At 41.0% G+C, this 22692-nt stretch overlaps 2 long non-coding RNA genes across 2 annotated transcripts in view; both read right to left on the bottom strand.

Moving 5' to 3' along the window:
* Nucleotides 1-3000: 3000 nt before the first annotated feature.
* On the bottom strand, nt 3001-3648 carry LOC146386245 (uncharacterized). The gene is made up of 3 exons (XR_014800414.1): nt 3410-3648; nt 3207-3324; nt 3001-3075 (listed from the first exon to the last, which is right to left on the bottom strand). It is a non-coding gene; the product is annotated as an uncharacterized LOC146386245 (long non-coding RNA).
* A 529-nt stretch (nt 3649-4177) lies between these two features.
* LOC146386244 (uncharacterized) overlaps nt 4178-22692 on the bottom strand; it is a 46894-nt gene continuing 28379 nt past the window's right edge. The window contains exons 2-3 of the long non-coding RNA XR_014800561.1: nt 6964-7146; nt 4178-6884 (exon numbers count right to left, since the gene is read on the bottom strand). This is a non-coding gene — a long non-coding RNA (uncharacterized LOC146386244). The remainder of the gene's footprint in view (nt 6885-6963; nt 7147-22692) is intronic.

The following is a 22692-nucleotide window of genomic DNA, read 5'->3' as shown; positions in this document are numbered from 1 at the left end:
GGATGGCATTACCTTGGCCTCCAGTAACACTGTGAGGAACCTTGGAGTCATTTTTGACCAGGATATACTCAGTGCAGTGACCCACGAGCTAGGCAAGTGTCTCCAGCAGATCTGAGGAACAACATCCAAGATCTCTGTCCAGAAGAGTCCGGTCCTGGGAACAACAAAGATACTGGGCAGGACCCATAAGCTCCCAGACCTCTGGTAGAGGATCTGAGCTTGAAGGATAGACCGCCCGCAGGGGCGAGAGGGGAATTTTATGCAGCTTTTTATTGTGGAAAAAAGTTATGAGAAATAACATTTCTGGTTGCACACTGGCACAACGTTTTACTAATAGCTACACTGTACTTTCACATAATATCTGGACATTTACTTGCAGTATCTTCTTGTGACAATTTAAAAGGAGGTTTGTCCTCTTTGGAAAACCTGTATTACAATCAGAACCACAGTGGAAATTGATAGCATATTGTGATTAAATACATAGTACTAATATCCTGTGAACAGTATGTCAGAGAATCTGAAAATGAAGTGCAATGGATAATAGCAAAAAGATAAAGATGCTGGGAAAGTGGATTAACTCAGTTTGTCCTTTTAAAGACAGCCTCTTCTTGAGCATTAAAGAAAAACTTTTGTTGAGATCCTGAATGCTCTCATACATGCTGGGTCTCTGCATAGGAAACAACCGTGGTGTTATGTTTTCATGTGACACTGTCAGCTGCCCAGATAAAAGACTAAACTTGTTAAGCGTTACTGTGGGGAATTTCACAAGTCTGATTGACTGTGTGTCACTGCAGAAAACTTAACATGAGCTTCAAATGACTTTCTGTTAACTGGCTTTCTGCTTCTAAACTGCTTTTTTTTTTTTTTTACTCCTTTAAGATCTTATTAGACATCACATCAGAGACTCCAGACTTACTCAGCTGTGTCACTCCCACCAGGATAGCCACTTATCCTGTCAACCCCCCCTGCCCACTGGACATGGCAGGACCCTTATTAACAGGCAAAGCTCCAGTGGGTCATACCAAAACCCCCAAGGGGGGGTGGTGGTCATCAACACTGTGCTGCTGTGCTGGTGAGTGACAACTAAACGGCTTAAAATGTCACTTTGAATACAAAGCAGGCCACACACAAGGGCTCACATGTAGTGCACACAGGAATGCACACACACACACACACACAATTTGTTTTGTCTGTCTGCTGTGCGTGGTTCCTGCGGGGTGTGCACTTGTCTTTGTTCAGCCATGGAGTTCATTATTAAGTATGTAAGAAAACCACAAAGTGAATGTAAAACTAAACAGCTCCGATAAAAGTTTAAATCTCACACATAAGAAGCAGCATTTTGCTGTTTCCATTCACATGTTTTGGTTCCACGCGCTTGAGCTCTACTCACCGAACTCCATGAAGTGAGACTTCCTCTGCTGCACATTCTAAAATGTATCCTTACTTCTCCTTGTGTAATGGCACGGTTAACCAAAAACTGGTCTTCGTTTGTTTGGTGAGTCTTTTTTTTTCCTTTTTATGCCTTTTTTTCTCCCAGTATGAGTTCAAAAAGGAAAAGGAATATGAATGTTCCTTTTATTAGACAAATAAACTGGAATGACAAGCAGATTTGACTGCAGAAGGAGAGGTTGAGGAGAGTAATTCAGGGAGCAGGGACGATTGGTACAGGTGATATGCATTCACTTTTCTGCGTAGTAGCTCTGGATTTTGTATGTATAAGAACAATTTATCAACAACAACACCTCTCTCAGCATGTTTATATTGTTTTACTTTAAGTAATGCAAAATAAAGCAGAAAAATATTTATAAACATGAACATTTATTATCACAAGCAGGATGCTAAATGATGTAAAATGTATTGTAAACAAGTTGCTAAAGTAGAAAAATAAATGCTTCACGGGTATAATTACTTCAATTAAAAAAAGTTGTGTTTGTTAGGATGCCTGGGTCGTTGACCCAGGGTTTTGAGTTTAATGTATTATTTATCATTTCTATTCTTTGGTTTCTTCGTTAGAGTTATGTCTTATGGTTTGTCTCTGTGCATCCTTAGTTGCTGTCTCCCCTGTCTGCTATATCCCCGTGTCCAGTCAGTGTCTATGTCTGCCCTGGTCCCACGTCTCTGTTCCCTCTGTTGCAGTGCGTGCGTGTTAGTCTCTGTCTTTAGTTCAGTCTGTGTCATGTTTCCTGTTTTATTTTGAAGGTCCTTGTCTGATGTTAATGTATCTGGTTTCGCTTCCCCCTGTCTTGTTAGGCCTGATTTGCCCCAGCTGTGTTTCCCTCCTGTTACCCATTCCCTGATTGCTCCCTCTGTGTATTTAAGCCCTGTGTTGCTCTGTGTCCATGTTGCGATCTACCTTTTATCTAGCTGTGTGTTCTGTCAGTCTTCTGGTGTAAGTTTATTTTGATATGTTATGTTACGTTTGAGTTTAGCATTAAAGCTGTTTTGAGTTCAAGTTTTGCCTCCGAGTGTCTGCACCTTGGGTCCTATTCCTGCCTGCACACAGCCGTCCCATAACAGTGTTAATTTTTACTAGTGATGGGCAGATGAAGCTTCATGAAGCACTGAAGCTTTTCATCCAATTGGTTCATCCCAGCGCAAAGCTTCTTGAAGCTTCATTTGCTCTAGTAGGACACCTACTGGACGTAAAAATATTAGTTGGCATGAATTTGAAGAGTGTGGCCTTTTGCACACAGCCTGTAAATGTCAACAACAAAAGGAGTGTGTAAAACATGTATATTGTAGTGATGGCAGTATACTGTGTATATTTATCTGGCAGTATGGAAAATGATTATTTGGAAATGCTTAAAATGGAAATGATCATTTACTGTGAGGTGAGGTGTGGTTGGGGTATGGACAGCTACACACTGAGGCTTTGAGCCTCAGTCCTGCCTGTTCACATTTTATTCTGTAAAAACTAAATTTTTACTGCTTTTATGACCTTTTTAGTGGGGAGAACATAGCTAGGATTTAATGATTTAACAAATCTTTTAAATCCTTTGTCCTCCACAATGCTAAAGGGCTGGGAGTCCTCAATCACCATGCTAACCAGGTCTTCATCTATTTGAGATTGTTCTCCTGAGGAAAGACAATAAAGACAAAGCACAAATATAAATATCACACACGTAACTTATAACAGTTGTATAATATTGTTATATAATTTAGTAACATTACTGCATGCTATATTATCATGGCATTTGATGGCTCACCTGGTCTTGCTCCACAATCGGTGTTCCCCTTATTCTCATGCAAAGCTCTGTAGTGCCTAAGCATGGATGAGGTGTTGTTGTTATATCCCAGCTCCCTGGCACATAGCAAACACTTCACCTTGTACAAAAGTAAAGCCGCTTAACATAAATTGTATTGCACCATCAGTATTATGAAAATACATCTTCTGTAGAAATTTACATACCTTGTTGGGAGGAATAAGATCAAAATGTTCCCACACAGGGGAGGACATCCTCCTCTTCTTAGCTGGCTCCATTCTCTCCTGACTTTCTCTCCTCACTCTCATAAACCTCCAAACTGTCTCCAAACTCTCATTAACCGCAACTCTCCATCAAACACCCACATTTTTGAATGAAGTCTGAGGGGTTTATATCTGTCATAGCTCGCGGCAAAGTTCGAACCGCTTCATGAACCAGTCACGTGGTACAGCCGGGCAGCGAGGCTTCGGACGTCATCATTTTCAGCTCCTCCCATAAATGAAGCAAGCCTCGATACGTGCATCGCGGAAACGCCCCCTCCATTACTCGACACAAGCTTCGAAGCCTCGATACAGAACGTCACATCACTAATTTTTACATGTATAGTGACAAGCATTTTCTGCTATCTATCTATCGATCGTCAGGGTGCCCTGGTTTTCCAATTTTGACCTCGGAACTTCCAGGCCATATTCGGCACAGATGTTTCTGTATACTATGCCAGCCACTAGGTTACGGCGTTCCATGTATGCCCTGCCCTGCAGTTATGTGCTGGATTGTCTCAGGGGCATCTTTACACAGCCTGCACCTGGGGTCTTGCGTGGTGTGAAAGACCCCAGCCTCTATGGATCTTGTGCTCAGAGCTTGTTCCTGTGCTGCCATGATTAGTGCCTCTGTGCTGTCTTTCAGTCCGGCTTTGTCCAGCCACTGGTAGGATTTCTGGATATCAGCCACCTCCATTATATGCCGGTGGTACACACCGCCCCCTAAGGTGGTGGAGAATGACCAAGCTAAGATCCTGTGAGACTTCACTCTTGATGTATTGGATTGATGTATAAAAAAGGCCTATACCAACCATAGACTGTTTAATGGCAAACATATATTAGCTAATACTTTATTGATGATAATAACAATAATGATAACAATAATCATAACAAAATCGGAAAGTAAGTTGACATTTACAATTTAAAAAGGTGAAGTGAAAAATATTCCTTCAGCCTCAATTACCTGAAGCTCTATCATCAAACATTTATAATAACATCATATGACCCCCTATGAGCAAGCACTTTGGAGACAGTGGGAAGGAAAAACTCCCTTTTAACAGGAAGAAACCTCCGGCAGAACCAGGTTCAGGGAGGGGCGGGGCCATCTGCTGTGACTGGTTGGGGTGAGAGAAGGAAGAAGAAGTGAGTGAGAAAGGTGACTGAAGAAGAAATACTCAATCCATCATGGGAATCCCCCAGCAGCCTACACCTATTGCAGCATAACTAAGGGAGGATTCAGGATCACCTGGTCCAGCCCTAACTATATGCTTTAGCAAAAAGGAAAGTTTTAAGCCTAATCTTAAAAGTAGAGATAGCGTCTGTCTCCTGAATCTAAACTGGAAGCTGGTTCCACAGAAGAGGGGCCTGAAAACTGAAGGCTCTGCCTCCCATTCTACTTTTAAATACTCTAGGAACAACAAGTAGGCCTGCAGTACGAGAGCGAAGTGCTCTAATGGGGTGATATGGTACTACAAGGTCATTAAGATAAGATGGGGCCTAATAATACAACCCCAGTTCTTACAAAAAAAAAAGTTGGGATGCTATGTAAGAATTTAAGACCTTGTATATGAGGAGCAGGATTTTAAATGCAGTTCTCAATTTAACAGGGAGACAATGCTTCCTGCAGCATTTTGGATTAATTGAAGGCTTTTCAGGGAGTTTTTAGGACATCCTGATAATAATGAATTACAGTAGTCCAGCCTTGAAGTAATAAATGCATGAACTAGTTTTTCAGTGTCACTCTGAGACAGGATATTTCTAACTTTAGAGATGTTGCACAAATGGAAGAAAGCAGTCTTACATATTTGTTTAATATGTGCATTGAAGGACATATCTTGTGTCTTTAAGACATTCCTGCAGTTTAGCTAATTGGTGTGTGTTATCTGGCTTCATGGACAGATAGAGCTGGGTGTCATCTGCATAGCAGTGAAAATGTATGCTATGTCTTCTAATGATGCTGCCTAAGGGAAGCATGTAGAATGTAAACAGAATTGGCCCTAGCACTGAACCCGGTGGAACTCCACTGAGGACTCTCTATTTACATGAACAAATTGGAGTCTGATGAATAGATACGTTTCAAACCACTATAGCACAGTACCTTTAATGCCTATAGAATGCTCCATTAGTTTTAATTTAAAAAAAATCGTGTTTACATTGTTTTTGCTGATTTTTGGTTTGTTTTTTGTCTGGGAGCATACACAGTCTCTAAGGAGGTTTTGGGGGATAACAAGAGGAAAGAAACTGCAGAGAGGTGTGACAGACTGCAGCTCTGCTTCCTGTTCCCAACTCTGCATAGTCATGTTTTGGGGGGTTTAAAAAATTTGGCCAGATTTCAAGAAATGAGTGCTGCTCCATCCAAAGTGGGATGGATGCCATATTCAGGTTTCACCAAGAAAACTTCCCAATTATCTATAAAGCCCACATCGGGGTTTATTTTGGACACCACTCAGACAGCCAGCAATTTAAGGAGAACATGTGCACTCAAAAAAATAACCAAAAGTGGTTCTTTAGACTGATGCCATAGAAGAACCTTTTTTAGTGCTGCAAAGAACCTTTCAAACAATGGTTCTTTGAAGAACCATTTCTTTCAGTGGTTCATTGAAGATACTTTAAAGGTGCTCCAAAGAACCATCAAGAAATGGTTCTTTGGGGCACCTTTTATGGTTTTAAAATGGTTCTTTAAAAAAACATTTTTAAAAAGGTCCTTCAAATGGTTCTTAAAAAAACATTTTAAAGAACCTTTTCTGAGTGGTTCTTTAAAGAACCATTTTAAATCTTTCAAAAGAAAATGTATCAGAAATTGAATTTGAGTAGGGTAAAATAAATACGAGCACAGCATAGACATATATTAATGGTTATTGCCATTTCGTAGTATACCAAAAGACAAAAAGGCATTTTAACCCTCAGCACAAATCACTACTAATACATGTCACATATTAGTAATTTAAACAGTAATAATTAAATATTTTTACTATACTATAAATAAATATATATATTAATACTATATCTATAGAGAACACAACAATTAATATATGTATTGTTAATTAATAAAACATCAGAAAGTGATAAAAACACATTAGAAGTATCAATAGCTTCATAACAGACCAATAAATCAACACATTTTCATCTGAGGTTTGCATGGTCAGTAAAAATATTGAACTTCAGCCTTACATTATGTAAGATAAGTTTCATGTTGGACTCATGGTCCTTTGTTCGTCCAGTTTAGGACAATGTCTCTGACATATGTATCATATCAAATATATGTCATATCAAAACAACCCCACACCTGCCGTTGTTTCAGTTTTTCACAGGTGTTTCCTGTCAGCTGGTCAACCTCACTCAGGTGGACATCCATATCAGCCAACCAAACGACAAGCTCCTCCATTTGTGCTTCAAACCCCTCCCACTCTGAGACAAGGAGCTGAGAGAGAGAGAAAAAAGAGTCAATTATGAAGAAGAGAGAAAAGTGAAACCCTCCTCACAAGGTCTGACTCGCATACCTGCAGTTGACCTGTGATGGACTCCAGTTTGGCGTTTACGTCATCTCAGCGGCGGTTGCACTCCCTCGCCAATGCCAGCAGCCGAGTCTGCAGGGTGCCCTGGAAGAGCCGAGTTAATGTTCGACTCCTCCTGGTCAGGCTCTCCAGCTGGTTGAGCCGAGGTCTCCCCTCTTGCCGCAACCTCTGAACACACAAACACAAATTGCATCTGAAGCAGGAGGTGCAGATGTTTTTTGCTATTCTTTTCTAAATCCAGGCTTGATCACGCAGAGGTGAAAAAGAAAACTTTTTTTTGGCCAGCGGCCAACTGTTGTCTTGCAGAAAGTCAAATCAAATGTATATGATACACCATCAATTCACAAGAACACATAAAGAAAGTTCCGTTCTTGCCTCATTTCAAGTGAATTCTGCATCAAAACAAGGTGGCAGAATTAAAAAAAGTGTTTGCAGCAAATGTGAGCACAAAGCCTCACTTTGTAGAAGCCTGCTATTAAAGTTCTCCTCTATGCAGACGACTTTCCTGTTTTCAAGGCACAACTTGGATCTGCTGTACGAATCTTATGGATACACACTAAATGAAACAATAGTGTGCACAACTCCAGATTCTGATCCCTCATCCTACCAACATAGCAATAGCAATAAAGCAAATGTTGAGGCTTAAAAATACAAAGTCCATAAAGCAATGGCTGGCATGGGTTTTATCATAAGGGTGATAAATGTACAACATATGGTCTTAAGACTAAAAGTATAATACAGATTTTAGTCTAAGAGATTTTATGTTCATTTACCTGCAAATGCACTATACGTGCCTGCTCTGTGATCTTGCACAACATTTTGCAAATCGCTATTTAATACAAGAAGTAGGTGAACTAAAACAAGGTCATCTTTCTTTGTGAGAGGACCATATTAATTAAACAAACCTCAATGACATCATAGAGATCCCTAAAGATGGTCCTGAGGAGGGATATTAGGCCCCTTATGTCAAACAGAGTGATTTGTGGCCCCAATAACTTATTCGCCCCGCTGCCAATCACATAACAAGTGGGCGGCTCCCCTCGCACCCCGGCTAGCCAATCAGATACAGGTCCGATTTTTATGATCTCCCGCTGAGGTTAAGACTGGCACGGCGCTCCCACAACACGTCTGACTTCAGCCACATCAACAACTGGCGCCGCTTAGTCTGCTTGTGAGTTCGCATAAGGACCGGCCGGTTTCAACAGCAACTGGCGCCTCTTGCCTTATGTGCATATCAATCGGTAAGTGTTAATCTTCCTTTCTAACTACATTTTGCACTTTCCTTTTTAACCATTCTCTCAAACCTTTCATCTTAAAAAACCATGTAAATAGGGTTTTTGTAGCACTTCGAATACACTTTTTAAAATATATATAAGCTCGAGTTTAACACTCGGAGTTAAAAGTGCTTTAGTATACTATACTGTAGCAGCAAATCATGGCCTCGTCAGGTACCTCATTTCTTACTCTTTGTTCATTTTAATGCTTTTATTTTTACTGTTTTTCCATGTCTTTAAATACTCGTTATTTCTTTTTTAGACTCTGAAATAAGCGTGCTCAACTCTACTATCGGTGATTCTCTCGGTGATCCTCTTTTGGCTCTCAGCGAAGGCGGTCGCACTTTTCTCCTCTCCTGCCCTTATCTTCCCTGCTTAGCTTCTTATGTCCTTGTCTTGTCTTGTGTTTTTACTTACTTTTCCCTGGAACACTCTCTCACAGTCTGTTCTCTAAAACCTAAAAGAGGAATTATGGATTTGATCAACTGGTTTCTGAATGCAATTGACACCTCTTCTCAACGAGAAGTCTGGGCTCGGGTGAGCCTGACTGCTGAAGATATCTACCTATTCGGAACCATGATAACAGGGTTCTTGCTGATCGGAGCTGGCTTGGCCCTGGCTTATCGAAGAATTAAGGAAGCGGAACCGGCTGTTCAAATCCCCACAAGGCTGCCCGCTGGGATTGAAATGATGGGACGAGGCGTGAGTTTCTCAAAATGGGCTCATTGAGTGCAGCACGGAGAAGATCTTGGAGAACGCACGGCTGCCGTGAATACTCAGAACAAGACCTCTGAGTGAAAAACTGGATTACATCTGGAGGGGCTAGCTCGAATAACACCTTTGAGCGCAAATTCGATCACATCTTGGGGAAGTGCACTGCGGTCGTGAGTTCTCAGAACCTGCTCTTTGAGCAAAAAGAATGACAACATCACAGAACGTAAGTTTGGATAACATCATAGAAAGCTCACAGCTCTCCAACGGGAGATTGAGAGATCAGTGTTGGACTGTTAGAACAGCTTTGAAATTCATATGAGTTGTTCGCACTAAAGTAAAAACCATCATCACTTCATGCGGAGACCCCTTCGGCGCCAGCTGCGGCCTCAAGGCTGGAGCTGAACAAAACACCCTGATAACGACTGTGTTTAGACTGTTCCCCCCATTCCATGCAAGGCCACCTGGGTTGGCTGGAAGACTGTTTACTTAGCCTGGCGGGGCGAAGGACACTGTCTCAGCTGAACTCTGGACACACACTCATACACTGATATGCACACACTGATCCCCCCTCCCTTTCCAAACGCCTTCGATGCTTGTGCCCTACCGGGGAAGATGGCAGTCGACTGGACCAGCGCAGACATGCTGCAGGACCGGATGCACTGTCTACACCGGCTCTCTCTTACCCTTTACCCACCCCTGTTGCTTGTCTTGTGTTTCTATGGTGTATTGATAGTCATGTGCTTTTTGTGCTGAGGTGTTTTTTCTGTTATCAAACTGTTCTCCCACTAGGAGCTCAGTCTGAGTGGAGTTTTTTTTCTCCTCCTCTTACCTCATGTTATGTATTTTCGTTGTTTTTTTCCTATCAGCCGACCTTTCTGACATGTCTCCCCAATGTGATGTTTGTGTAAAGTTGGTCAGAAGGTTCCTTTGTAAGTGCGCATGTGCCATTAGCGTGCTGCCTGCTGTAACCCTAATTTCCTTCGGGATTAATAAAGTATTCTGATTCTGATTCTGATTCTCTCAATCAAATTGGTAGGTTTGCTTCATTTCTTGTTCTCTGTCTTAACAGCTAATTGTACAAGAAAATTAAATTAACCCTCTTTTTCATTTTATCAAACTTTTTTAGACATCTCGGATTTGGACCGCTTTATCTTTCCGAGGACTCCGAGTGCTTCTTCTTCACCAGCGATCCAGCCTCCATACCAGCGATCCTCGGGGAAAAATATTCATCTTTCCGATAGGGATAGGCAGGAGCTGATCTCAGCGCTTGATCGCCCCGCTTTATCGGGCCACATCAGTTCCATCCCCACCAGCGGTTCTTCTGTCCCTCGATCCTCGGGGGAAAATATTCGGCTGCCCTATCGGGAGAGGCAGGATTTGCTCTCCGAGCTCGGTCCCCGTGTTCCGGTCTCTCGGAGGAGCGTCCCGGCCAACACTTCTCCCTCCTCGGGCAACCGAAAGTCACGGCACCTGCTTTTGAGAGCCAAACACGGTAGGTCTCTCTAGGTTCTCCCTTTTTTCTCATTTTGAAAAAAAAACTATCCTTTTGTATTTAACATAACTGTTTTGTTTTTTACCCTCTAATTGTTAGGTGTAGGCGTTAAACGTCTCAGAGGTTTCAATACTGTGTGCGCAAGGACCAAGACCAAGAGTAGGAGGACAAGGACAAGGCGCAGCCGGCAGCACCTCATTTCTTTGGCTCTGCGAGCAGTATGTCTGGTTTGCTGAGTTAATGTCCTTTATCATATAAGAAAATAAATAAGCTGTTTTTGGTTTTGAAACATTGTCTTTTTACATTCTTCTGCATCAATTAAAATGGATAACCGGGAACATGATATTACTGACCCATTTTTAGCCATAAACCTAGCGTTAGCTAGGTTAAACCAAAATCTTGATCATTCTCAGAATACACATTCACAAAACAGTGAGCAACCTGCTGTGATCAATAATAATGACCCTTTAGAATTGCATAATTTAGCTCTTGCCCGATTAGCGCCTAGTGAAAGTGCCTTTCAAAATAATTCTCTGAGTTTGGGAGTGGATCATGGTGAGGTTCGAACAGAGTCAAACGTGGCTCATTCTCAAATGAGTCACAAAACATTTCCTCTTCTGATCAGTTTTTAGTAATTAATAGAGCTTTAGCAGCCTTGGCTCAAATACAGGATGAGGTTCAAATACCGCCAGAGTTATTGAGTCAAATAAACAGGTTAAATGAAAATCGTTTCAATGATTCTCACAACCAACAATCGCTCGGCTTTTCCCCAAACATTGTGTCTGCTAACAACCCGTTGTTAAACCGTTTCAAGGCGGTAATCCAGACCTGAGTTGCGCCAGCAATTCAGCACAACCGTCTATAGTTGTCAGAAATAAATTTAATAACGTTGAAATTAGAGAAATTTTGAATTTCCCGCCTCCACACGATATACCCAATTACGCCCAATATTATCAAGGTATAATGGCTTTTAACAAACAGGATTTTCGAGCATGCAAGTCCAGGCGATCTTATACAATTAGAGTTGATGGGGCAACAGTTACAAAATAATGTTTCAGTCATTTTACGTGATTATGATTTGTCTGAATTTGAAGATTTATTCTTGAGAACTGTGCAATCAAATTGGTCGGTTATGTGTGAAGGCTCACTTGAGCTCATAGCTCAGATCGTTAGACCCCCTTCCGGTAGCGGTAAGAGACATCTTAGTCAGATACTCAACAACGAAATTGTGAAAAAGAAAAGGCGTTTTTTATACGTAGTCCGTAACCCCGCGAATAAGTTATGTTTTTCCATAAGTCTCGCCCACCTTCTGCACCCCGATTTTAACGACCTGCAGGCAGAAGCTTTTGGTAGAGAAATTCAACAAAAAGCTGGTCTAAATGATCAAATGCCTGTGGGCTTTAATCAAATAATTACATTCGAAACGCTACTCAACTGTAAAATTATAGTATTTTACCGTAACGAGTATGATCGTAGCCTTTGTAAATTTCAAACTAGTACACCAAATACAGAAAAAACTCTGTGCTTATTTTTATTTGACAATCATTACTACGCTATTAAAAATTAAAAAAGGCTTTATGGGCACAGACTATGTCTGTAATTACTGTTACACTGGGTATAATCACGTGTCATCTCATTTCTGCCCCGATCGCTGCTCTGTCTGTATGCAATCCACATGTAGTAGCGACATCCTGTCTCCGCTGTTATGCCCAGACTGTAATCGCACCTGCAGATCTCCCCTTTGTTTCCAGAACCATAAAAAGCCAATTCAGAGGTGTGAACGACTCGCAAACAACTGTCAGATCTTTAAAAAATGTCTCAAGTGCTCTCTTCTTTATTATATTGCTGTAAAAGGTAAACCCCACAAATGCAATAAGAGTAAATGCAGAATTTGCGGCCAAGAGAAAATAAGTGATCAGCAAACGCACGAGTGCTATATGCAGGTTTTAGAACGCGAGACAAAGCATGATTTTTTATAATTTTGAAACGTTCCTAAACGATCACGGTGAACACGCTCCTTTTCTCGTCCGTGCAAAAACATCAGATGGTAAATCTTGGAGCTGTCAGGGTGAAGATTGCGCTGAAAAGTTTCTGGCTTATTTTAGACGCCCGCTCTTTAAGGGTTCTATCTTTATCGCTCATAATGCTAAGGGTTTTGACGCGTACATTATTCTCAGGGCTATGGTTAAGCAAGGTTTAAAACCAAAGTTAATCATGCAAGGCTCGAAAGTGATCAGCTTTACAGACACAGACTTAAACCAGCGCTACATGGACTCGTGCAGCTTCCTTCCGATGCCATTGTCAGGTATCCCAAAAGCGATGGGTTTTTCAGACAGCATTAAAGGCTTTTCCCCCCATTGTTTCAGTTCGAAACAAAACCTAACTTATTCAGGCCCTTACCCTCCCCCCTCAGCCTATAGTCTGGAACGGATGACGACCCAAGGCAGGCAGGAATTTTACGAATGGTATCATTCAGTCAGCTCTGGCACCTTTAATTTCATGAAAGAGGCCCTTTTATACTGTGAAAATGATGTTGAAATTCTAGCACGGCAGGTTGCGCATTGTTCAGAAACGGGTTTATTGAAGGAGTACATCTACAGGAGTAGATCCTTTCAGCCGCAACACGCTTGCAAGCGCGTGCCTGAAAACTTATTTAACAAACTTCATGTCAGCGAATTCTTTAGCATTACCATGCCCTGTAAATTACCGTAATCAGGTCAAATCATTTTCCTCATCCTCAATTCAATGGCTCGAATATCTCTCGTACACACAAGGTGTTTTTATCAGACATGCGCTCAATCAAGGAGAAAAACAGCTTGGTTGTTATTATGTTGATGGGTATGGTCAGATTAAGGGTAAAACATGCGTTTGGGAATTTTTGGGCTGCTACTTCCACGGCTGTGTTAAGTGTTTTTCGAATCAGGCCGATATTAATCCCCTTCTAGGTGCCTCTTTTGCACACATACAGGGAGTGCAGAATTCTTAGGCAAATGAGTATTTTGTCCACATCATCCTCTTCATGCATGTTGTCTTACTCCAAGCTGTATAGGCTCGAAAGCCTACTACCAATTAAGCATATTAGGTGATGTGCATCTCTGTAATGAGAAGGGGTGTGGTCTAATGACATCAACACCCTATATCAGGTGTGCATAATTATTAGGCAACTTCCTTTCCTTTGGCAAAATGGGTCAAAAGAAGGACTTGACAGGCTCAGAAAAGTCAAAAATAGTGAGATATCTTGCAGAGGGATGCAGCAGTCTCAAAATTGCAAAGCTTCTGAAGCGTGATCATCGAACAATCAAGCGTTTCATTCAAAATAGTCAACAGGGTTGCAAGAAGCGTGTGGAAAAACCAAGGCGCAAAATAACTGCCCATGAACTGAGAAAAGTCAAGCGTGCAGCTGCCAAGATGCCACTTGCCACCAGTTTGGCCATATTTCAGAGCTGCAACATCACTGGAGTGCCCAAAAGCACAAAGTGTGCAATACTCAGAGACATGGCCAAGGTAAGAAAGGCTGAAAGACGACCACCACTGAACAAGACACACAAGCTGAAACGTCAAGACTGGGCCAAGAAATATCTCAAGACTGATTTTTCTAAGGTTTTATGGACTGATGAAATGAGAGTGAGTCTTGATGGGCCAGATGGATGGGCCCGTGGCTGGATTGGTAAAGGGCAGAGAGCTCCAGTCCGACTCAGACGCCAGCAAGGTGGAGGTGGAGTACTGGTTTGGGCTGGTATCATCAAAGATGAGCTTGTGGGGCCTTTTCGGGTTGAGGATGGAGTCAAGCTCAACTCCCAGTCCTACTGCCAGTTTCTGGAAGACACCTTCTTCAAGCAGTGGTACAGGAAGAAGTCTGCATCCTTCAAGAAAAACATGATTTTCATGCAGGACAATGCTCCATCACACGCGTCCAAGTACTCCACAGCGTGGCTGGCAAGAAAGGGTATAAAAGAAGAAAAACTAATGACATGGCCTCCTTGTTCACCTGATCTGAACCCCATTGAGAACCTGTGGTCCATCATCAAATGTGAGATTTACAAGGAGGGAAAACAGTACACCTCTCTGAACAGTGTCTGGGAGGCTGTGGTTGCTGCTGCACGCAATGTTGATGGTGAACAGATCAAAACACTGACAGCATCCATGGATGGCAGGCTTTTGAGTGTCCTTGCAAAGAAAGGTGGCTATATTGGTCGCTGATTTGTTTTTGTTTTGTTTTTGAATGTCAGAAATGTATATTTGTGAATGTGGAGATGTTATATTGGTTTCACTGGTAAAAAGAAATCATTGAAATGGGTATATATTTGTTTTTTGTTGAGTTGCCTAATAATTATGCACAGTAATAGTCACCTGCACACACAGATATCCCCCTAAAATAGCTCAAACTAAAAACAAACTAAAAACTACTTCCAAAAACATTCAGCTTTGATATTAATGAGTTTTGTGGGTTCATTGAGAACATGGTTGTTGTTCAATAATAAAATTATTCCTCAAAAATACAACTTGCCTAATAATTCTGCACTCCCTGTAAATAGCGCCACTCAAGACAGGCTCGCTAGATTGAGAGCTGAGCATAATGTGTGTCTTGTTATACTCTGGGAGCATGAGTGGACCGAGTTAAAACGTAGTGATGAGAGTGTAATCAGCTTTCTCAAATGTTATGATCCACCAGAGCCTTTGAACCCTCGCCATGCACTCTTTGGAGGCCGTACAAGCCCAGCACAACTGCGTTGTAGTGCTGGGCCTGGTGAGAAAATCAGCTATGTTGATGTTACCTCGCTGTATCCATTTGTAAATAGCACCTGTAGTTACCCCTTAGGTCATCCTCAAATAATCTTGTGAGATTTTCAGGACCCTAAAAACTACTTTGGGTTTATCAAAGCGGTTGTTTACCCACCCAGAGGGCTCTATTTTCCCGTTTTATCCTTTAAAACAAAATCGGGTAAACTTCTCTTCACTCTCTGTCGCACTTGTGCTGAAATGAACAATCAACAGGGCGCGTGTAACCATAGCAACGAGGAGAGAGCTCTCAGAGGGGTGTGGACCACTCCTGAATTTAACCTGGCATTAGAAAAGGGCTATCAAATAAGTCGAATCACCGAGGTATGGCACTTTGAGAAACAGAGTAACACAATATTCACAGACTATGTACATCATTTCCTGCACAAAAAACAAGAGGCTTCAGGCTACCCATCAGATGTTGTAAGTGAGGAGGCTAAACAGCTTTACATTAAAGACTACCATGCTAAGCAAGGCATCACTTTAGACCCTGAAAACATAAAACTAAACCCTGCTAAAAGACAAATGGCCAAACTGTGTTTAAACTCTTTTTGGGGAAAATTTAGTCAGAGAAATAATCTCACACAGAGCAAACTGGTGAGTGACCCCGAGGAATTCTTTAACCTCATGTTCTCTCAAAAATACAAAGTGAGCTATTTCTCTTTTGTCAGTGATGATGTGGCTCTTATTCAATGGTGTTATGGTGACCTATGTACTCCACTCCCAAACTCCACAGATAACATCTTCATTGCGGCCTTCACTACTTCATATGGGCGTATGAAACTCTACAGTTACTTGGATCAGTTGCAAGAAAGAGCTATTTACTATGATACTGACAGTGTTGTTTATCTCACCAAGCAAAATCAATCTGAACTACAATTAGGTCGATATTTAGGCGATCTAACAAATGAGTTAGATCAGGAGGATTTCATTAGAGAGTTTGTTGCAGCTGGACCTAAGAGTTATGGCTATATGACCAGAAAAGGTAAAGTTGTTTTGAAAGCAAAAGGGATCACACAAACACATGAGGTCTGCGAAAGGGTCAACTTTGAATCTCTAAAGAACCTTGTTGACAATTACATTGATAACTGTGAAGGAGGGTCTACACTTGAGGCCCCTCAGCACAGTATCATTCGTAATAAAGCAGCCTTTTCACTACAAAATTCATCATTCCCCAAAAAATTCCGGGTTGTTTATGACAAGCGTACATTGCTGCCAGGAGGTCTATTTATTTTTTTTGTTTGTTTTTTTTGTTTGTTTTTAAAAATGTTTCAGCCTGCTTTAATTGAGTTTGATCCCGGACTTCATGTGCCATTTTCTTGTATGGTTGTCGGGCCTAGTGGTTCGGGAAAGACCTTTTTCGTGAAATCTGTATTGGAAAACTGTGTACATGTTTTGAACAGCTTATTGACAATGTTGTGTGGGTTTATACATCCTTTCAGCCTCTGTATTCTGAGCTGCAAGAGAAAAATAAAAGCATTAAATTCATTGAAGGTCTCCCTGAATCTTTTGAAGATGAGAGCTTGTTTCCCTCACACCAAAGTCATCTCATTGTTCTGGATGATGTTATTTTTCAAGCTGCTAATAATCCAGAAGTGGTCCGGATTTTCACTCAATACAGACACCATAAAAATATGAGTGTGATGATGTTGAGCAAAAATGTGTTTTTACAAGGTAAACACAGCAGGACGATCAGTCTGAACAGTACGTATATGGTGTTATTTAAAAACCCTCGTGATAAATTACAAGTTAATACACTAGCTAGACAAATATGCCCAGGACGTGTGCAATACTTCTTGGAGAGTTTTGAAGAAGCAACGAGAGAGCCACACGGATATTTATTGATAGATTTAACCCCCACCTGTCCAGAGCAACTAAGACTGAGAACAGGGATACTACCCTCAGAACCAACACGTTCTCACTCCCATCTCGCCAAATGTGTGACGCATGGTCAGGCTCCCTCTGCTTCACTTATGGCCAGGCCCAGCACTACAACGCAGTTGTGCTGGGCTTGTACGGCCTCCAAAGAGTGCATGGCGAGGGTTCAAAGGCTCTGGTGGATCATAACGTGTACAGGTAAGGCCATTTAAACGGACAGAATGACTATTAAAAGTCAGCGAGTGTCAATAATGTTAATGTGGTTATGTTAGTAATACACCGAGTGCTAATATAACAGCTTTAAGATGCATTTGTAGATATTATTACGTGTTTTACCATCTTTATGGTGCAGACTTAAAGTTACGGTGTAAACGTTAGCTTATATTGGAGGAAAGCTGTTACTGTTTAAATGATGTTAGCACAGAAATATTAGCTCCTGTCATGACTGATGAAGGTACTAGTTAATAAAGTTTCCAGTAAAGTGTTTAATCGCAGCCACAGATTGACAGTAAATATCTCGATTAGCTTCAGTGCATCTGTAATAAATATGTGCAAGTTTCAGTGCTTCGTTTAAACTGTATGATACTTATACTGACCCAGGGTCAGTGTAAAATTCAATCCTAGCTGTGTGAACAAAGCCTGGCTCCTTTAATCCTGCATGACAAACCTCAGGATGCAGGTTATTATTACTCTTTCCTGCTGGCACACCTGTCACACCTGAGAGTCAGCTAGAAACTTACAGTGACGTGGACATCATGCAAAGACTGCCAGACTCTGTAATACTGCAAATGATCAGTGACTCAGGTTAACACTAAACTTTAAACGGTACCTCTGTGTCTCTGTGTGCTGAACATCTAGAATCAGATTGAGTCATTGACTTTATTCATTGGGATTTTAATGTATTAAAATCAGGTTGAAGACGGCTCAGAAACATTTGAAGATTAAAATTTGGCATTATGGCTGCTGGTGGTTTGTAAAGCCTCCACTCAGCTGTATTTTTGTTACTAATTTATGTTTGTTGTTGTTTAACACAGATTTCAGAAGAGCAAATATGCTTAATAGTTTAACTAGATTTCATTTGTCAGTGTGGGACTGCTGAGTCACCTGAAGAACTCATTTCATTCATTCTCCACATGATGTTCATTTACAGAAATGTTTCACAGGAACTGATTCCTCCCAAAGGGTGAACTAGTGTGTTTCCATAGATTACCTCTGTATGAATGTACTTCTTAAATGAAGGCAAGTGTTTGTCCTTTTTTGTTCCTCAGGTACAGTACGTGATATTAAGGGCAGGTGGTCATCACTGGGGGAAGACAAGAAGCAGACGTACTTCCAAGAAGGAGCTGCAGTGAGGACACAGCCAGGTCACTGAGGTCAGAGGTCAGAATCTGAAACAGCTCAGGTTTATATTTTAGGGGTTATAAAAAAATCAGAATGTATTTATAAAGAAACCTTTAAATAATAGTCATAATTATGATTATTATAAGAAACATCAAACATTTAAGTGGATTTTCTGTTACACATATTGTGTTAGCCCTGCGATAAACTGGCAGCCTGTCTTTGTCCTGTATCAGCTGGGATAGGCTTCATCCTCCCGCAACCCTGAATTGGATACATTGTATTCCAATTATGTAATCTGATCATTTACAAACTCAAGGTATCTAATCAAAATGTAAGTAATAATTATAAAATGGGAAAGCAGAAATAAGTGTGACATGAATGTAAATGTGTTAGCTGACATAGAGGACAGCTACATGCAGTCGTGTTGTCAAGTTTGCAGGTATATCAGCACGAGACATTCTTACACGGAAGAGAGTGTTAAAGTCTCTAACTCAGTGAAGCATTATTGCTCCAGTCTGTTTGGATAAATATAGTAAGTTGATGTATGTGCATTTATTGACACATTTTCTTAAGTGCTTATCCAGTTCAGGATCACAGTGGAGCTGCAGCTGGATATATTCAGTAAAGAAACCTTACCACAGTTAACAATAAACCTGCATTTATGTACGTTGTTGTCCACAGGATGAGAAAATCAAACTGGAAGACTGTGGAACATGTTAATAAATGTTTGTGTTTATCCCTGTGTCTTTCACAGGAGGCGCTGGAAGGTTTCCCTAATAGTTCCTGGTGAATCAAAGCAGAACCATAAAGGTTGCTGGACTGCATGATGGCCTTACCCCTGAGCAGTCATCCTGTTAAAGGAGGAACCACTTAGAAGCTGTTTTCAAAGTAGCTGAGCAGATTTCATCTCAAGTAAGCGATTAACTGTTTGTTTGTTTGTTCTGCCACTTAACCTGAGTCACTGATCATTTACAGTATTACAGAGTCTGGCAGTCTTTGCATGATGTCCACGTCACTGTAAGTTTCTAGCTGACTCCAGGGCTGGACTGGCCATTGGGCGTACCGGGCATTTGCCCGGTGGGCCGCTCGTGATTTTTCGTTTTTATGGGCCGATGGGGTTTTATTTCTTTTTTTTTTTAACGATATAAATGAATGGTGGTGGATTGGCCAGTTGGTCATGATCGACTCTGGGCTTGACCAGTTACAGCAGAGGTCGAACTTTAAAGTTGAGGTGAAAAGGAACACAATTTCATAACTATTTCAGCTAGAAAGTTGCTAATTCAATCATGAAACTGATCAATGATCAGCTGATCGGCTTTTCTCTCTGCGCCAGAAAGAGGGAACCAGCAGAAGTCGCGCTAAACAACAGCAGCACGTTTAAGCTTGATCAGCTGTCGGTAGAATTTATTTAATGTTAATTTCTAGTATCAGCTGATGTTTGTTGGAGCCACAGCTGTAAAGCTTCTGGTCATGATATCGGTTTGGATATGTGGTAAGAAGGAAACATGAAGATGAAACCAGGAGATGTCCTTACTGAATCATCAGAGCTGAACAGGTGATGGAGAAACAGGTTTACATTTTAGGTGACATGAATGAGGTGAAGGGAAGTTATGAACTGTTTCTGAGAGACAAATAACACCAGGATCCATACTTTTCTTTCTTATTCTCATTTAAAATGTCTAGCTTTTAATAAATATTTATCTGAATCTTACAACCAAAGTTTTCATCTGATGTAAAATGTATAGAAATACATTATTGTATTCAGTAAATATTAAGTCTAGTATATACCCTAGTAAGTTATAGTATTCTTTCCTTTGGGAAGGTACCATCTGTGCAGTCTGCAATTCTGTTGAAGAAAGATGTTGAATCTATTTGATTACAGGAGAAAAATAATAGATTTCTGTGCATTTGTTTGATACGTGCATTAAATTAAAATCAGTTTTGTCAATTAAGCATCTTGAAACAGAGGGTGGGGGAGTGGTTCCCTTTTTTTTTTTTTTTTTGCTGGGAGTTGGCAACACTATTAGTTAGGTATATGTAATTATAAATTAGGTTGTTTTATATTTTTGCTAAAGACCATTTAGAATACCAGAATAGGGAGGGTGGTGTAGGTTTAAGTTTATTATAAAGGCTTTATGGCTTTTCCTATAATACCATGGTGGGCCGGTCACTAGTCAAAATGCCCGGGCTGATTTTTTGTCCCAGTCCAGCCCTGGCTGACTCTCAGGTGTGATAGGTGTGCCAGCAGGAAAGAGTAATAATAACCTGCATCCTGAGGTTTGTCATGCAGGATTAAAGGAGCCAGGCTTTGTTCACACAGCTAGGATTGTATTTTACACTGACCCTGGGTCAGTATAAGTATCATACAGTTTAAACAAAGCACTGAAACTTGCACATATTTATTACAGATGCACTGAAGCTAATCGAGATATTTACTGTCAATCTGTGGCTGCGATTAAACACTTTACTGGAAATTTTATTAACTAGTAACTTCATCAGTCATGACAGAAGCTAATATTTCTGTGCTAACATCGTTTAAACAGTATCAGCTTTACTCCAATATAAGCTAACGTTTACACCGTAACTTTAAGCTAGCACCATAAAGACGGTAAGACACGTAATAATATCTACAAATGCATCTTAAAGCTGTTATATTAGCATTCGGTGTATTACTAACATAACCACATTAACATTATTGACACTCGCTGACTTTTAATAGTCATTCTGTCCGTTTAAATGGCCTTACCTGTAAACACTGCTGTATCCACCGGATTCCAGCCAGAGTGGATTCTGGAGTATTCCCACACTCCTGTTAGTGATCCTCCATCTGGATGGATGATAACAACCTTCTGAACAATCTAGCAGGAGATGGCCCATATCTATGGGACTGATTTGTGCTAATAACGCCCATTGTATGGACTGATAACAGCCGAAGCGGGTGAATAAAGTCACCCAGTAGCTAGCTGTGCCATTACCCAGCATACACCACTCCCTCCATAAATGCAACAAACGATACAAAAGTAATAGCCTATAATTAATTTATCTGCTGTATCTCAGGTAGTTGTTTAATTATATAATTTACTGTGTTCTGTATACGTCACTACAATGTGATTTTGGAAATATATAAATATACAGACAACAGGCTCTTCCGCGGCAATCTCTTGTCGTCAATAAGCAACGTTTAGGGAGCTCTATAGTATTCAATGAGAGGACCCTGCACGTCAATTGTCGACGCGAAGGGGGTACCCTGCGCGTCGATAAGTGAAGCAGAGGGAGCCTGACCATGCGTCACACATTTGACGAGTTGGGAGTGAGAACGTGTTGTCAGAACAGCTGTGTGTTTTCTTACCCAGGAAAAAATAAGAGAAACAATGTCTGTAAGATTGAGAAGAAACTTTGCTTTGCTGAAAACACTAACCACAAGCTCCCCTAAAATTCGTAAGGTTATTTTAGAAGAATGCTCACCGGATTTTATTCAGTCTGTTTGCGAGATTTGTATGAATCTTTTAAAAGGAAATATTCCAATCACACCAATCAGGCACCATTCGTAAATAAAAATGCAGAAAATGTATCTGATCTCGCCCGAGCAGATCAAACGCTTAAATGAAACACATTCAAATGCTTCTCGAGTAAATATTCAGAGACAAGGCCGAGGATGAACTGGATAGTCAAATGAGACGTGTATTGGAGACTCAAGGTCTAACCCCCGATGAGAAAATTAAAAAGTATAACATGCTTTTACAAAAGTACCTCGTACTTGAGAGACAGAAATCAGATGAAAGCAAACAAATAACACTAAGACTCCCCGCAGAGCGTGAAGGGGGGCAGAGTGAGAGATCAGATGACTACCAGCAGGAAGAAAGCGAGGAGGGGGGGAAGATGGGAAGTGTGAATAAGGTTTTACACGATGTTTTAACCCACATAAATCCACGTTCAAAGAGAAACACTGAATATCTAATGCGTAGAATATTAGCATCAAAAGGTCACATCAGATGGACTGAGGACGGAGAATTGATGCATAGACAAAACCCAATACCAGGAAGTCATATGCTCGACTTGATGAAGTTGTTAGCAAGCTCCCGGGCAAGTGTGAAACCAACAGGCTGGAGCTTGCTTGCAAGAACGTTGGCGGATCTAAAAATACCCGTCCACTATTACAAACTTGTCGGTCAGAAGGGAAATAGCAGCGTTAAAAGATTCAAGAGAAAAAGGAGAATACCACACATCATCTGACGA

Source organism: Perissodus microlepis, chromosome 6, assembly GCF_051167445.1.
Source record: "Perissodus microlepis isolate ML-2025 ecotype Zambia chromosome 6, ASM5116744v1, whole genome shotgun sequence".
Taxonomy (NCBI): domain Eukaryota; kingdom Metazoa; phylum Chordata; class Actinopteri; order Cichliformes; family Cichlidae; genus Perissodus; species Perissodus microlepis.
The sequence above is the reverse complement of the archived record's forward strand: the minus strand, read 5'-3'. Positions and strand labels throughout refer to the sequence as shown.